The sequence below is a fragment of the Mesoplodon mirus genome (assembly GCF_964341445.2).
Source record: "Mesoplodon mirus genome assembly, chromosome: 11".
Taxonomy (NCBI): Eukaryota; Metazoa; Chordata; class Mammalia; order Artiodactyla; family Ziphiidae; genus Mesoplodon; species Mesoplodon mirus.
The window spans coordinates 1026392-1044354 of NC_138987.1; the positions used below are offsets into that span (position 1 = coordinate 1026392).

The window sequence follows — 17963 nt, forward strand, 5'->3', positions numbered from 1 at the left end:
TCTAGACTAGTGCTCCTCAAATTTTAATTTCCACATGAATCACCTGGGAACCTTATTAAAATTCAGATAGCCATTCAGAAGGGGATGGGGCCTGAGAGTCTGCATCTCTAACAGGTTCCCAGTTAAGTCAAAGTTGCCATCCCAGGACATTTTCTTTTTAATAAATTTATTTATTTTATTTATTTATTTTTGGCTGTGTTGGGTCTTTGTTGCTGCATTCGGGCTTTCTCTAGTTGCGGCGAGCTGCGGCTACTCTTGTTGAGGTGCACGGGCTTCTCATTATGGTGGCTTCTCTTATTGCAGAGCACGGGCTCTAGGTGCGCGGGCTTCAGTAGTTGTGGCTTGCAGGCTTCAGGAATTGTGGCTTGTGGGCTCTAGAGCACAGCCTCAGTAGTTGTGGCGCACGGGCTTAGTTGCTCCGTGGCATGTGGGATCTTCCCGGACCAGGGCTCGAACCCGTGTCCCCTGCATTGGCAGGCTGATTCTTAACCACTGTGCCACCAGGGAAGTCCCCATCCCAGGGCATTTTGAGTAGTAAGGTTTTAGACCAATGGTCCTCAAAATACAGGTTTTGACCAGAAGCTTCAACATTTAACCAAATCATGAACTCTGGAAGTTGTGCCTAGCAGTCTGTTTAATGAAACCCTCCTGGTGATCCTAATGCACACTAGAATTTGAGAACCACCATTCCAGTCTATGTTACGTAGGAACACTGTTTGTAAAATCATCTAAGTTGGAGGTTTTAAACCTTAGCTGGACATGAGAAATCATTTGGGAAACTTCCAAAAAGATTGATGCTTGAGCCTCATCCCTAGAGATTCATACAGAATTGGTCTGGGGTTGAGGCCCAGCCATCAATACTTCTAAAGCTCCTCAATGGATTCTAATGCACTGCAGAGCTGAGAACTATGTTAAGTAAGGAGACTTTCTTGGTACGTTACCTAGATGTACAATATCTCTCTTGTCAGAAAAAAACTATAACTCTAACACTTTTAAGTCCATTTGTCTTCTGCTATGTCCTCTGTAAAGCAAAACAGCTTTTTCCCATCACGTTCTTAATGATCACGGGGTCATTTAATCTAATATGGTGATGTAGGGGAACAAAACTTTGCCACTCCAAAATATGTCTCTTTGGCTTTAGGATTATTTTGGGCTGTATGTTTTTAAGAAACAGAAGTCTCAGGAAGGGCTTTTATTTCTTCCCCTTAATCACCTAAAAGAATTTAGATAAAAGACTTGTTCCAGGAAGAACTATCACCACAGATGACTAAAGTATAATGTGAACTAGGTGTGGTAGACTGGGGGAACCTTAGCAAGGCCTGTTTGATCAAAGTCTTCTCTGTGTCCCATTATCTCTGCATGGCCCCAGCAAACTTTTGTTTACCAAACATTTGCACTTTTTCATCTTCCTGTAAATTGCCTTTCTTCTCTTTGAAGTCCCAGGCTCCTATCCCCATCTCCTTCTCCCAGGTGATATATAGCCTTCAATTGTCTAACTTGCTCTTGGGCCTCCTAGTCTTATGGAGCTCCCTTATGTATGTAGTTTAACTTGATTTTCTCCTACTAATCTGTCTCATGTCAATTTAATTCTTAGGTGAGCCAGAAAAACCTAGAAGGGGAGAGGAAAGGTTTTTTCCTCCACAATGGTGTTTCATAAATCATCTCTTCACAAGTGGACTTGTTATTTTAAAAGCTTGTCTCAGTATCTCCTTGCAGAGTACATTAGACTTCTGAGCTCTATGGATCAGGAAACATTTCTTGTTAATCCTTTTGACATAACTTACTTAATAGATTAGGTTGTACATTGCACAACTCTGGAAGGACACCATTCATGTTTGGAGCCATCATAGGTTTGTAGATTTATTAAGACTGTTTTCTGGCACATGGCAGTACAGTGCCTTGAGGAAGAGGTGGCGTTTTTGTAATTTGTATAGTGATGTCATTTGGGTTAGCAGTAGGGCTGTATTTAATCTAACAAATAAGACCACTAAAAATTCATGATAAAACAGATTTCCCTCAACTGAAAAACATACTGAGTAATCAATAATTTGGCAAATAAGCATTGGTTCAGTTTAGTATCAGTGTTAAACAGTTAATATGTTTTCATTAGCTTCCATAAACTTAGGGTGTTAGTGTTCCAGTAAAAATTTATTTGAAAGTCAGATCCTAATACCTAATACATTTGACTTAGAACTGTTTTTAAAAGTTGTGCCCATCATGTACTGTGTTCTGAATTATGACATCATTACGAAATAATACTTAAGGTCACTAAAGCATGTTAGATAAGTGAAGAGCTATTGTAGGTTAGCCTAATGATTTGAACCACAGCCTTATAGAAAGCAATCTAGAAAAGTAAAAGAAGAAAGAAAGAAAGAAAAAGAGACATTATCAACTAGTCATTTTGTTTGCCTTTGGAGATAATGGAAATTTTTTTTATTTTTACTTTTCGTGAGTGTATGTAGGTATAGAAGAAGCAACAGAGTAACTTAAGCTAACTCTGCAAAGAGAATGGGTCCTTTGCCTTTGGGCTTAAAGTGAAAGTGACTGTTTTGTAATGCCACTTTACCACCTGCTGTTACATTCAGCCAGAGTGGAAATGAAACTTTTGTATATTGTAGCAGTCAGTACCTTGCCATATATATTTTCTTAATTTGAGAATGTCAACAGAGCATGGTTTGCATCTGATCCCAAGTTTCCCCTTTTCTCTAAGGATTAAAATTCATTTGTTCTTGTTATAGGGTGTTTGTATGTGGGGGAGCAGGTTTTGATGTTTTTCATTAACACCAGATACTATGCTATACTAAAGAATGCCGGCTCTCAGCTGACAACAAAATTATGTTTAAAATAGAGACTGAACTACGTTTTTACACGAACTCGTTGGCACTTGAGCAAAAGCATTTAGAGCAAGTTTACTTAGTCTTGACTGTACAATTCTGTAAGAGGGGATTAAACATTTGTGGAAATCAGCATTGGTAGTCTGTAATAAAATCTGTAAATAATGTTTATGTCTTCCTAGCTATTAGCAGAAGTCCATATGATCTGAAATTTCAACATTATTTTCACTGCGTTGCAGACACACTGCCTGTATTGTTTCGTTTTGTTTTTCTTCAAAAAGCTTTTTAAAACAATAGACTTAGTTCAGACTGCTCATCAGGAATAAAAAGATAGACTAGGGTAGGCATCATCTTTTTAATGTTTCAGAGCTTTGGGTGCTAATCCCTACTATTTTTGACTTATTGTTTGGCATTTAATTGAGTCCTATTTCCATCAATATAAAAATAGAACAGGATGCAGCATAGAGTAGAGATTAAGAACATGGATTCTGAAGCTAAGCAGCCTAAGTTTTAACTGCTGGAATGATTTAAGGAAGTGTATGCTGTTAATGGAAAGGAACTTTTGTATCACTTTTCTATTACTAGCAAAAATGGACTTTTGAGGTTAGCATTATGAAAATAATTTGCTCTGTTTGTACTACAAAATTATTTTCCCTTTCTCCTCCTCTTACTCCCCCCTCCCCTTTCTGACTCTCCCCCCTTCTGGTTCCCTGGATTTATAATCATGGTTAATGGAACACCATAATTCGATTCATTACCCATTCATGCAACTAGGTAGCATGGTCTATGCCTCTTTGGTGGGTTTCTTATCTTCAATATTTAATTAATTAACAAGTAGTGTCTGTTTCCACCTCTGAAACACTTTTGTATTTTAGTTAGGATTCTATTACTTTGAACCAGTCTTTCTGCTTTTATTTTCCCTCTACCTAAAGCAGTGATTTCAATCCTTGCTGTACATTAGGGCCACGTAAAGAGTAAGGAGGCTGAGTTCCCTCCTTAGAACAATTTGAAGTCTTGGGAGAAGCATGAGGCATTAATGTTTTTAAAGGTTTCCCAGGTGACTCAAATGTATGACAATATTTGAGGTCTTCTGTTCTAAATGCTCCTTTATAACAGTCATTCTCAAAGTGTGATCACCTGACCAGCCGCATCAACATCACTGGGAACTTGTTAGAAAGACAGATTCAGGTCCCACCGCAGCTCTGCTGCATCAGAAACTCTGGGCTTGGGGCCCAGAAATATGTATTCTAACCAGCCCTCCAGGGGATTCCCATGAATGCTCAAAGTTGAGAACTACTGCTTTATGGCAAAAGTCTCCTATTTTTCTTTTCCTGGTTGTGCACCACTACTATAAAACTTTTGAGCATGTTCGTCTCTGTGTAGCTATATTTATTTAGTTTTGAAATAGTACACATAATACTTTCAGTAGCTAAATTTCAAGACACAATATACACTTCAAGTGAAGTTCAAAGTGAAGTTTGTTAATGAGAATGGATGTAAATCAATAGTGCAAGTATTCTTGTTGATAAATTTGTTTTCTTTTTGATTTTTTGGTAATAAGTAATTATAGCAGTGTTTTCACCTTATAATGCAGATGGAATAGAATGAATGGAGTGTAGTGGCTGGGGGATCTAAGCCAGTCTGCCGAAGTTTGAACCCTATCTCTGCTAACACCAGACTGTCCTGGGCAATTAACTTAATGTCTCTGTGCATCAGTTTCTCATTTGCAAAATAGAGCTATGAATAGCGTCTGTCTCAAAGAATTGTCAGGATTAACTGAGTTAATACATATAAATCACTTAGAAACTCACTGGCCCTTATATGTGCTCAAAATGGTAGTTATGGGCTTCCTTGGTGGCGCGGTGGTTGAGAGTCCGCCTGCCGATGCAGGGGACGCGGGTTCGTGCCCTGGTCCGGGAAGATCCCACATGCCGCGGAGCGGCTGGGCCCGTGAGCCATGGCCGCTGAGCCTGCGCGTCCGGAGCCTGTGCTCCGCAACGGGAGAGGCCACAACAGTGAGAGGCCCGCGTACCGGAAAAAAAAAAAAAAAAAAAAAAAAAGGTAGTTATTCTTACTTAGAATTGAAAGACTGTCAGCTCTATCATTTTCTTTTTCTGTTATTTTCTTTTCTTTTTTTTTTTTTGGTGTCTGTGTTATTATTTTGAACCTCAATCTATTATTTTTTTTGCAGGTGTTTTTTTTTTTTTTTTTTGCTGTATGCGGGCCTCTCACTGTTGTGGCCTCTCCCGTTGCGGAGCACAGGCTCCGGACGCGCAGGCTCAGCGGCCATGGCTCATGGGTCCAGCCGCTCCGCGGCATGTGGGATCCTTCCGGACCAGGGCACGAACCCGTGTTCCCTAGGATCGGCAGGCGGACTCTCAACCACTGCGCCACCAGGGAAGCCCGCAGGTGTCTTTTTAAGTCACCTATTTACTTTGTGAGGGTTGGTTTAGTTACACTAGATAATATAATCCATAAATCCATTTAATTGGGTGCTTCTGTACTGCCACATGCCCTAATCCCTTGAAAGTGAACTAAGGAGAAATATGTTTGTCGTTTTGATGTCTATGGAACTTCTGCTCTCTTTTGATGGACCTTGATAATTCAACCAGGGAGAGTATCTGTATCAGACAAAAATAAATACAAATAAAAGTTCTAATTTACTTTCACACCTTCATAAACAGTCTTATACAACCCCTGGGGGAAACCACCCTGTCTTAGAAGATTCACTTCTCAAATTTTATGGTATACATGCATCATTTGAAGATCTTGTTAAACTGCATATTCTGATTCACTAGATCTGGAGCTGGTCCTGAGATTCCGCTGCCAACTGCATTAAATATGAGAACATACCTAGTAGTCAACAATTGATTAAACTTGAGGTGTGGTAGAGATCAGGAGGTTAGGAGTAAAACCAGCAGCAAAGTTACAGTTAGTGTATTTGTATAGCTAATTTGGAGACCTTGAGGCTAATTTTTGGAAAGTATTATTAGCTATTATTATTAAATTTGACCCCTGGGGATAAAACTCAAAATTGTGGTCTGGTTTTCATACCTCCATCTGCCTGAACTTACATAGGATGAGATACAAAGCAGTCTACTTCTAGAATGAATTTAGAATGATAAACTCATAAAATTTAGAATAATAAACTCATAAAATTCAATGAATTCATCAAACTTCAGCTAATTTCTATTATATATATAGTGTGTATATGTATTTTTGTAATATTATATAGAGTAGACACTTATGTACACTCAGTATGTATATCTATATAATGTACACATATTATATAGCAAATACTTATACACACATATATACACATACACACATATATACATACATACATACACATACATAATGCCCTGAGATCCCAAGTGGTGGATACAAGTTCCTTTAGGCAGTTAGCTCTTATAACATCCTAGACACTTTGTACCATTTTCTGCCCAGGCTGTAAGGTGCTCAGGCTCTAAGGATGCCATCCCCCACCCATGAGTGGAATATCCCAAATGCTCCTGCAAAACATGAGCAGAAGCATTAGTGTCCTTGGACCTGTACCTTTTAGTGTAGCACTCCACAGAATGCTGGCTTTCATTTTAATAATGATTCAGACAGGTTCCAAGACACAAGTGCAAAATTTGCATAGTGTTTTAGGAGGACAAGAAGAAACAGAAATAATGAGAAGGGTGTTACCATTTTCTTCATGGTAGTCTCCCTGCTGCATGTGTACAGTGATCAGTTACACGTTGTGTTGAGCTGCAGAACCCTCAAGCTCTATTAACTGTAGTCTTAGGAAAATGGCTTCTGGCAATTTTCAATTATGTCAATTCCCTGAGTATTTACATTAAGAGCAACATTTTTATGATGGGTCCAAAAAAAAATCCCCTCTTTTCAGCATTTCCCCATTAGGCGTACAAAATATGTTCTTTCCTATAAAATACACTTTAGGAGTATAACTTAGTGATGCTCATTAGATACTGGAGCTTGGAGAAGTAAAGGGTTCAGTTCAATCTCTGGCTCATTATTAGTTCTTCCTGTATTTCATTTCTTGATCTAATGTAAATTGAACTAGGGAATATTTGGAACACTAGTAATGGGTTTTGAAAAAAAATCATTGAAGAGATGCTCTCAGAAACTATTCCGTAGAAAAATTTGGAAAAGGCCGTTTCTTTATACTCTCAGAAGATATTTATAACAAAGCATCAGGTACTTTCAGTAATGAAAGACATGGTTCATATTTTGATCAATACCTCCCATCGGATACATAATTCAGCCTGAGTGGGACATGACATTCATTTTCTTCATGGCGTTGAGTGACCTGATGCTGTTTCAAATGGTATATCTATATGTTTGGGTTATATGAAGGTAGAGGCTTTTAGTAAAACACCAAGGGCTAAACTGATACGGTTCTATTTTAGTTCTCTTAAAGGCAAATTAGCTTCGAATTAATGTTAAAGTTTAGTAAAGTGGCACAGTGTCACTGTGTTTTCTGTTTCTATAATTGTGCTATATTTTAACTCTATTTTCTTCCTTTTTCTCTCTGCCTTCATTACCCCAAGCACCATCAGCGATTTCCCTTAGGAACCTTTAAAATTCACAGTGAATTTTGGAATCTACTCTTTAGACTACTATAGCTCTCTGAAAATTCATCCATTGTTTAGAGCCAGTTAATATCAGATAATAGTTTGTACTGCTATAAGAAGTGATTTTAAAAAATCAACAACTATTGGACTTCAGTGATTTTTTTCCCTCTGGGGCTTCAACAAGTATTTGATTTTTTGCTTGAAAATAATGCTAGACAATTTTAAGCTAAATATCCAACATTGGTTCCTTTGAATGATATATTTGCATTTTTTTTATTGAATGGTGTATCTATTACTAGTACAGTTTATACTAAGAGGAATTGGCCTTAAGGCACAATGAATCTTTGTTTCCACTTTACCAAACTTACATAAATTTATTTTAGGAGAAACCACTCTGTACTCAGACTGCCTGAAGTGCGTATGAATTTGGAAATATATTTTACTGACAACTCCAAGTTTCAAGAGTTAAGAACGCTCATTTATAAATAGTACTATTTTTATACTCTCTTCTGCTGGAAATGTGAATCTGTCAATTAAAGAGTGTCAAAGAGCTATCCAAACCTCTAAAATGATTCCCAGATACCTCAGACTTTTGAAACAAAAAAGACTCCTGAGTTCCACGCTGTGGGATGGGCCCAGTCCAGCAACTAACACCCATTAAATAGCTGATTAATGAAAGCCCCTAACAGAGTATTGGGTATTCTTCCCCCTTTCGGTGATGATGCCAACACATATAATTAGACTTTGTGTTGTATCTATTTAGGAAGTTCTATAATTCATTCTGAAAATGATATTGAATGGTAAGTTAGTATTCTTTGAAAGCATTAATTAATATTTAACTACTTCAGTGTATAATATCTGTGTTTTATAAATAAACCTAAGATATTCGTAGACACTGTCGACTCTTGCCTCACTTCTGTGGAATGATGTGATGTCACATTTCTGGCTTCTCCCCCACCTTTTATGACGGTGCCTTTTAGTGTCCTTTGTGGGCCTTCTTCATTTGCCCCCTTCTTCTGCCTGTTTCTTAAATCTCAGTGCTCCTCAGATATCTTAGTCTTTTTCTATGCTCAGCATGGGTCATAGTCTAGTATATACATGCTGATGACTTCTTAAATCTGTTCCCCCAGCCCAAACCTCTCCCCAACACATCAGACCTCTACATTCAGCCTCTTACTGGATATCTCTCTATTTGGATGTTCCAGAGGCAGCTCAAACTCAGCATGTCCCATACAGGATTTGTCACTATATGCTTCAGCCATATTGATCCAGTTTTTGTTTACTGAAAGTCCCATGCTCTCTCTCACTTGTTTTCAGATACCCTTAGCCTGAAATATACTTTCGCTCCAGCTAACTGAACAAATCTCATAACTGACTTTCTCCAGGAAGCCTTTCCCAATTCTTAGGTTAAGATTTGGGACCTCTTTTATATGGTAATAATGACAGTAATAATAGTAACATTGTTGTAGTAATATATCATAGTAATATAATACAGTAATACTATAGTAATATAGCATATTTATCAATATAGTAAAAGTGATAAAGGTAATGATGATGATGATACTCTATTAGTTTCTTATTGATGCTGTAATAAATTACCACATCCATAGTGGCTTAAAACAACATGAATTTATTATCTTACAGTTCTGTAGGTTGGCAGGTTGACACTGCTCTCACGAAAGTCTTTTCTTTAGGGGAGAATCTCTAAATTTTCTTGCCATTTCTAATTTCTAGAAGCCCCGTGTTCCTTGGCTTGTGACACCCTTCCATCTTCAAGGCCAGCAATGGCCTCCAGGGTCTTTCTCTCATTTCCTCACTCTGACACCGACTCTTCTGCCTACTGCTTTTCAGGACCCTTGTGATTATACTGAGTCCACCTGGATAATCCAGGATACTTTCCATTTTAAGGTCAGCTGATTAGCAATCTTAATTCCATTTGTGGCCTTAATTCCCCTTTGCCAAGTAATTTAATATATCCACAGGTTCTGGGAATGAGGGCATGGACATCTTTGGAGGGGCTTTTTGTCTACAATAGCTAACAGCTATTGAGAACTAGGTATTGTTCCAAGCATCTCACTCACCTAGTTGTCAAGAACTGAGAAGAGTCTGAGATTTTATCTTACCCTCTTTGCAAGCTTGACAAGTCAGCCTGCCATTGTTTCTTGAAACTTGGTGGAAGACATGAAACTCTGGGATTAGAGACAATAAAACTTTATTCCTTTAGCTATAGCAGTAGCCAGAGTATCAACATTTTTTGAGCCAGTTCCCTGAGCCCCAATTCACAAGATCAACGCAAAGAGGTCCAGGTGATACCTGCATATGCAATGGATTATATAATAGGTGAGGACCCTGAAGAATCTAGTTATTTTATAAATTATGGTATGTACTCCTGTCCTTTGCTTTTGAGAAGACACTCTCTCTGTTTTTTTCTATACAAATATCCTTAAAAAGATAGTCTGGAACAAAAACCAGTCAGTATCTGTGCTCTTAAGACATACAGAAATGTGAAAGATACTTGAGAGTTGTGTTCCAACAATGGCCCTCGCAGTAACACTGTGAAATAGTAGCAGTTATAATCATCTTCCTTTTACAGGTAAGGAAAATGAGGGGCAGAAATGATAAGTAACAAGCCTGCTAAGTAGCAGGATGGAGTTTTGAACCTGAGCTATCTGGCCTCACAGCCCATGTTCTTAGTCTCTGCTCTGTGCTGCTTCCATCATACCATGTACTCAGGTTAGCGCATGTACTACCCTGCGGTTTCCTTCATGTGTGTCTATAATATGTATACTTTTAAACTTGTTTGTATTCCCCATTGGTTTTTAAACTCCATGAGGGTTTAATGGGACTGTGTCTTTATTGTTCAGGGTTTATATATCCAGTGTTCAGATCCGTCTGGCCTATGTTAGGTAATGAATAAGTATTTTAGGAATAAATGAAAAAATATAGTAAACGAAAGCTTCACAGAAAGGAACCTTACTTACAACCTACATTCTCTTAGATAACACCAAATCTTTGTTATATAACAAGCATTAATCAAGTTGGCCTGTCACCAAATGATGGTGATAGGAATCATTTAGTGTGTTTTTGATGTTTATGCCAATCATGTCCATTAAAGTAAAGACCGTAAGTTTTGAAAGTGCTTGAGAGAAGATGCAAAATGTGATGATGGCATCAAAGTAGAGCTAATTTTAAAAATTAAATGGGTGAGAAAATGACAAACATTCCTTGTGCATATGGGATAAGTCCTTTGGCATAAAAATTCTTTTTCAGGGAAAAAGGGAATTAGACAAACCATGAAAAGTGTTCCTCCTTTGCAATTGACAGTAATCAGGAAGTGTCGAGGAAAAGTGATTGCAGAAATGAAAAAAAAAAAGTCTTTTGAGTGTGTGCAGGAGGATCAGCAAAAACATTGAATGCATATTAGGGCCTAATGCTAATTCAGGAGAATGCTAGGAGTTTGCGAGCATAAATGCTAAGCTAGTGAATACAAGTGGTACTGATGAAAATTCTGTTATAGGCTAAAGTATGTAGCTGAAACTAATCTTTTTGGATGGAAATATGCCCAAATAGAAAGTCCATCAGGAGAAAGTGTGTTCTGTTTTAAAGCTTTGAAGGACCAATTCACTCTTTTTTAAAAATTTTTATTGGAGTCTAGTTAATTTACAATGTTGTGTTAGTTTCAGGTGTACAGTGAAGTGAATCAGTTATACATATACATATATCCACTCTTTTTTAGATTCTTTTCCAATATAGGTCTTAAATTTGGTGGAAATGTATCCAAGGATAGCAAAGCTTAAACTCCTCTTTGTCAAATGAATTTAAAAACAGCCATTCAGTACCTAATCTGTTTGTGAGTAAAAACAACTTCAGAATATGCCCTTGAAAGGAAATGTTGGTTCTCATTTTATAAATACCAGTAATAGATGACTTCTATGAATCTTACCTTATCAATATTACTATTTCAAATGCAATTTATATTTATACTAGTCACATGTGGTAATTGTCAGAGCAAGGAGTTTTATTTTTTAATACTTAAGCATGAATGCTTATGTAAATAGTATCTTCAAGTGCCAGTCATGGCATAATCAAAACACAACTTTTTTTTTTTTAACCTGCTATACCCTTAAAACTTATTTAGGGTCCCTGAATAATAAAATGAGAATGTCCTATGACTTTTTTTTTTTAAGTTTGTTCTTCGGTAGGTCCTGTATTGCTTTACATCATAAGCAACATTTTCAATTCAGAAATCAGAATGCCTAGCATAACACATTAGCCAACATTTCATCTTTGTTAGAAGACAAGATTCCTCCTCTCTCAAGCTAAGGCCTGTCACGAATCTGATTCCCCAAGGTGAGGAAGAACTGGAAAGATCCCAAATAGTGATGGCATTGATTTATCATGTTTTGTGCTCAGGACTAAGTGCTTTAAACGGACCATCTCATTGAATCTTCACAACAACCTGCAAGGAAGTTATCCCCGCTTTATCAATGAGGGGATGGAAGCTGGGAGAGATTGAATAATTTGTTTGAAGTTCCATAGCCAGTAAATGTTAGACCTGGGTTTGGATCCCAAACAGTGTGGACTCTAAAGCTCCAACTTTTAACTGCTATGTCTACTGCCCTCTGCCAAGAAGGGCCGGGTTGCAGTGCTGGAAAGATGACTTGGATTGTGATTGAGATGCTGCTAGGACACCGCATGGAAGATAGCATTGAGGCTGAAATTTAAAGGGTGAAGGAAACAGAAGGAAGAGTTAGTGCCGAAGTCTGGGGCTTTGAGAGCAGGATAGATCTAGGGTGGAAGAACCAAGGCAAAGTTCAGAACGTGTCTGTCGGTCTGGAGGGAGCGCCTCTGAGCGGTACTGAGCAGAGAAGTGTAAACGAGCGGAAGAGCACTGCGCACGGCAAACCGCGAAACCATGGAGCCGATGACCAGAACTGCAGAGTTTAATGTTCTTTCTTGGATGGAGCTCGGTAATGTCTACATATCTGTGTGGTTTGTGACATCAGGCAAAACTAGTTGTAAGCTCTATTCAGCATGACTTGTCACCAGAGGAGAAATGATCCTGGACAACAAACTCTGCTGATCTGTGAGCTCAGAATCTGACTGTGGCAGGGAGGAGAGGCCTGATACTGCACGTGGTTTTTTTGCTAGTGGTTATTTAATAATGTAGAATACATTAAAGTCTATTTCTAGTTTATGAAGTTATACATCAGAACATTGCCCCTAATGCTGGAGACTGGATTCGGTTTGTATGTATTATAAGACCCTGCTTGATGATTCTTTGAACATTTCCACGTGGTTTCAGGGTTCGTTTTAGCACGGTGTTGTTAGGGTAGTGGGACATTTTTCTTGGTGACTGACCTTCCCCAGAGTCCAAAAGAGGAAGCTGCAAAGCTTTCTTAAGGTTTAAGCCAGATTACAGGGGAGAGGATTATTCTAGAAGGAATAGTACATTAGTGGCTGTGGAGGGGGGACTATCAATTAACAGTCTACTCCTAAGGTGCTTAGATATTTTCCTCTGGAGCTCAAAGAGAGCTATCTGGGCATGTGGGTGGTGACAGATGACATTGGAGTGGGTGAGAACACTCAAAGAAAACTAGTAGAATGAGTTAAAACACACACACACACACACAGATGGAAATCCTAGAACTCTGTTTTCAAAAATCAGAAGATGACAAGAAAATTAAACAAACAAGAACAAAAACAACAAGAAGAAAGGGTAATCTGGGAAGTGGAGGAGAAACACGGATATCTTTCTATGACAGACCCTAATTGGCAGTGTGATAAACCTTGGCAGTATCAAAAAAGTAAGAACTCAGAGGTCTCCATGAGATTTTGTGCTCTTAGTTAGCAACAGCTGTTTCAACAGTGTTAAAGGTAGAAAGTAAATTCTAGTGCACTGAAGGAAACAAGTAGAGAAAGTCAGATTTTTATGGTGATTTATGTAATCACATTGACTAGTATTATATGAATATTTGTTATCTGCCTATAGTTTTAGGACTAGGGTAATTAACTGGGAGCAGACTCCTATGCATAATTTTATCCAGGATTTTCTTTAAATTTCCAAGTAAGTTTGACTCTGAAACATTTGAGTTTTCTTACTTCTGTTTTCAAGGCATATTAAAGAGTTGTGGTTGCACACGTTAATGGATATAGCCTCATGACAAATTATTTTGCAAAAATTGAAACAATTTAATTCATTGTAAATAAATCTTATTATCTTCAAAGTTAAGCAAAAGAATATTTCAGTTACTGAAGGTATTAACAGCTTCTTTGAGGTATAGTGACATGCAGTATGCTGCACATATGTAAAGTGTAAAATCTGATGTTTTAAGATATGTATACACCCATGAAATCGTCACCATAATGAGCCTATCCATCACCCCCAAAAGTTTCCTGTTGTTATTTTTTTAATTTATTTTTTTAATCAAAGGTTATTTACAATGCTGTGCCAATCTCTGCCGTACAGCATAGTGACTCAGTTTTACACATAGAGACATTCTTTCTTTCCTGTTGCTTTTTTTTTTTTTTTTTTTTTGCGGTACGCGGTCCTCTCACTGCTGTGGCCTCTCCCGTTGTGGAGCACAGGCTCCGGACGCGCAGGCTCAGCGGCCATGGCTCACGGGCCCAGCCGCTCCGCGGCATGTGGGATTTTCCCAGACTGGGGCACGAACCCGTGTCCCCTGCATCAGCAGGCGGACTCTCCACCACTGCGCCACCAGGGAAGCCCCCTGTTGCTATTTTTAATCCCTCCTATCTGTGTCCCCAGGTGATTACTGATCTGCTTTTTGACATTATAGATTAATTTGCATTTTCTAAAATTTTATGTGACATGAATCATAAAACATATAGATTTTTTCTTCCTTTTTACTCAGTATAGCTATTCTGGAGCTCATCCATGTTGTAGCACATATTGATAGCTTATTTCTTTTTATTGCTAAACAGCATTTTATTGTATGGATATACCACACATTATCCATTCATCTATTGATGGACATTGGAATTATTTCCAGTTTGGGCATATTGGAAGTAAACTGTTATGAACATTTGTGTACAAGCCTTTATGTGGATATATGCTTCCGGAAGGTGTTCTTAAAATATAGAACTGTTTATGAGATAAAGGTATAGAGCAGAGAGACACAGTTAAATTATGCCTCAATAGTTGTTAGAACAAAATCCAAGTTTCTTCAGTACTTTGATAGAAGGTTATTATGTCTGTAGTAGCATAATCTAATTTTTAAATTTTTCTTTTTTTTTCCTTCTTCCAGCCATAGACATGGTTCCCTGTATCTATTGTAAAGCCTGTGAGCATCTGAGAAGCTGCCTCCTGTGCTTGATCCCTCTGTGTTTTACTCTGTTCTCAATCACTTTATCTGAATCTGACTCCATTCGCTCAAGAGTCTTTGTCTGGCTGAAGTACAGCTTTGTTACTCGGGTCTGACTTCTCTGCCCTTACATCTCTGGAAACCAACCTGTCACCAGCTGCCTACTTAAGTCACCATTGCCTGAGATCGTTGGCACCAACCTTCAGCTGCCCCCTCACCACACCTGCTTAGGCTGCTAGTCAGGTTTTTGATGTCTGATGACTGCCCCTGGCTGTACCTTCTTTATTCCAAACTCTTAGACTCGCATCTGGCCCATGTCTGGAATTTTCTCTCCGTGCCATTTGAGCCACTCCATATTCCAGTGTGCGGCCTGATTTGTTGACTTAGTCTTGGGGACCTGACTACTCTCGGCTCTTGGAGAACTCCAGCAAACAGAAGTGCCTCTGTTTTGCAACAGGCTTGTCCATGAGTCCCCGTGTTCCTACAAGTAAATGGCCCCAGACCTGCTACTGCTATTGCCATCTGCTGGTAGCAGGCAGAGTTGGCGCAATGTTGTTCTATTGCCTAGTTTGTTCATATTTAAGGAAGGTCTCAAGGTAAAATCTTTAGCAGAGGTATGTCTATTTGTTATGTACTTGCACTCTGTATAATTCTCACATCTATACTCTTCTCCTTTATATGCTTCAGCCACACCAACCTTCATTCTATCCAATATGCTAGCCTCATTTCCTCCTTAGGGCCTGTGCATTTTTAGAACAATGTATCAATTCTTAGAACAATGTATCAATACTTCCACAGATCTTCAGACAGCTGGCTTCTACCATTATTCACATCTCAGGTGAGATGTGATTACCTTAGAGATGCCTGCTTTGACCACACTTCACTCATTTCACCCTACCAGTCAATCACTGTCTTACTCTATTATTTTTGGTAACATTTATCATTTACTAAAATTCTTTCATTCATTTATTACTTGTTAATTAACCTCCTCTTCCTACACATACCCACAAATAAATATAAGTGCCATGAGAGCAGGGAGCAAGGAGCTTGGATGACAGAACAAACAATGCTTGTATTGAGCAAAAGAGATGCTCAGTAAATACATACTTGTATAAATGAATGCATATAGTACCTCTGTCTGCCTGTCGAAATCCAACTTATCTTTGCAAGTCCAACTCAGATACTATCTCTTTCAAGAACTTCTCCAACTAAATCTGTTTTCTCGCTTTTTCACAGGACTTTTTATTCTTTATTTATTTTTTCTGTTAAGCTATCATGTTTCCATGTAGTGGATACAGGGGCCATACTTGACTTATCTTTAGTCCATAGGTCAGAAGCACAGGTAACAACCTGGGCTTGGGACTGGCTTTTGAAGTAGGGATGGAGGGTGCAGTGTTGTAGGACTGAACCCTTAACCTGTGGAATCTGATTCTATCTTCGGGTAGATGGTATCAGAATTGAGTTGAATACTGGGTCACTCTGTCGGAATCCAAGAATTACTTATAGACGTGGGACAAACCCTCCCACGTCCCCGCCCCACATGCGCACATGCTGAAATTGGTTCCAGGAACCTAAGAGACTGTCCCTCATTCCTTCTTCCTTCTTTCTTTTCTGAAGCAATCGTAATTTTGAATCTGGTGTTTATCATTCCTATATGTGTGTGACTGTGTGTGCATTTCACCACTACTGTCTGTCTGAGTATATGTGTGAATGTGTGAGTATCCATTTGCAATCTATGGTACTATTCTGCTTGTTTTTAAGTAGTATATGGTAAGGGTCATTCTACACCTTATTTGTTCCCTCAACATTACGTTTTTCAGATTATCCGTGATGATACATAGTGTAGTGTTAGAATCTAGTGGTGAGACTATTTCAGTTGTTATATGGTATTCCTTTTTAGAATTATTTCACAGTTTCTTTGTCAGTTATCTCGGTGAAAGGCTTGCAGTTTTCTCTTTTCACTCTTACAAAGAATACTGCAGCAAACATTTTTGTACCATTATTTTCTTAGCATCCTAGGGAGTTAGTCCAGGGTTTACATGGGAAAGTGGAGCCACGTTGCCTGGGTTCGAATCCTTACGTGGCCGCTTGCTAGCTTTCCCAAGCAGCGTTGAGCACCAGCTACATTTAGTCCTTCTGCACATGCATGCCCTACCTCAGCCCCTGGCAACAAGTTATCAGCTTGGCTTAGATGCCTTTGGCTCCGGTGGATCCTGCTGGATCCAGTTCCCAAATGCCACTGCCCGTGGCTTCACATGCAATCACTGCTTTGCATTTATGTACCATTTCTGGTCCATGGAGAGGTTTATTTTCAAGCCTGGAGATGATTTTCTGTTTTTCCTTTTAATATTTTACTTATCATTGCTATGTGTTTGAGCAGAGGGAGTGCATCAAAGCATGTACTTACTGTGTCACCTTAAGCAAACGTTGATAATACCTCTACAACCTTTTAAAATAAGCACAAATCTTAGAATCATCTAATCATAGATTTTCGGAGCTGGAAGGGATTTTAGAGATCATGACGTCTAATAACCTTATTTTATAGGTGAGAGAATTGTGGTCTTGAGAAATTAAAGTGATTTACTGATGTCATATATTTAATTAATGGTGGAGGCAGGACCAGGACCAGAGTCTGCAGGTTCCCTCAATAGTCCTTTTTTTTTTTTTTTTTTTGTGGTACGCAGGCCTCTCACTGTTGTGGCCTCTCCCATTGCGGAGCACAGGCTCCGGACGCGCACGCTCCGCGGCATGTGGGATCCTCCCGGACTGGGGCACGAACCCGTGTCCCCTGCATCAGCAGGCAGACTCTCAACCACTGTGCCACCAGGGAAGCCCCCCTCAATAGTCCTTTTGACACTACATCTACTTTTTTAGTTTTCTCTATCTGAGCTATATTTACATGTAATATTTTATTTTTAACAAAACTCAAAAAATACATTAGAATTAAGCAAGTAGAAATATGGCATGTCGGATTGTTAAACTGATGTGAGATTTCTTTTAAACAATATTGAGGTAAAAGCAGGAGTACAGCATGTACTGCACTGAGCTGAGTATATTGTCATTGGAAGGCACAATGCCTTTTGACTCTGCAGATTCCTGCCGCATTTGGTTTCCATGACTTTCTGCAACTTATTAGAATAGGCCCATCAATAATGGTGCTGATACTTCCAACCTCCTACAGCATTGGGTCTGAAAATGAACTGTGATGGATGGATATGGCCAGC

The 17963-nt window shown here is 38.8% G+C and overlaps 1 protein-coding gene across 1 annotated transcript in view; it reads left to right on the forward strand.

The window, feature by feature from the left end:
* The window catches only part of TRHDE (thyrotropin releasing hormone degrading enzyme), a gene marked incomplete at its 5' end in the record, with an annotated part of 402285 nt that overhangs the window by 198581 nt on the left and 185741 nt on the right, over positions 1 to 17963 (forward strand). The gene's annotated exons all lie outside the window — the stretch shown is intronic.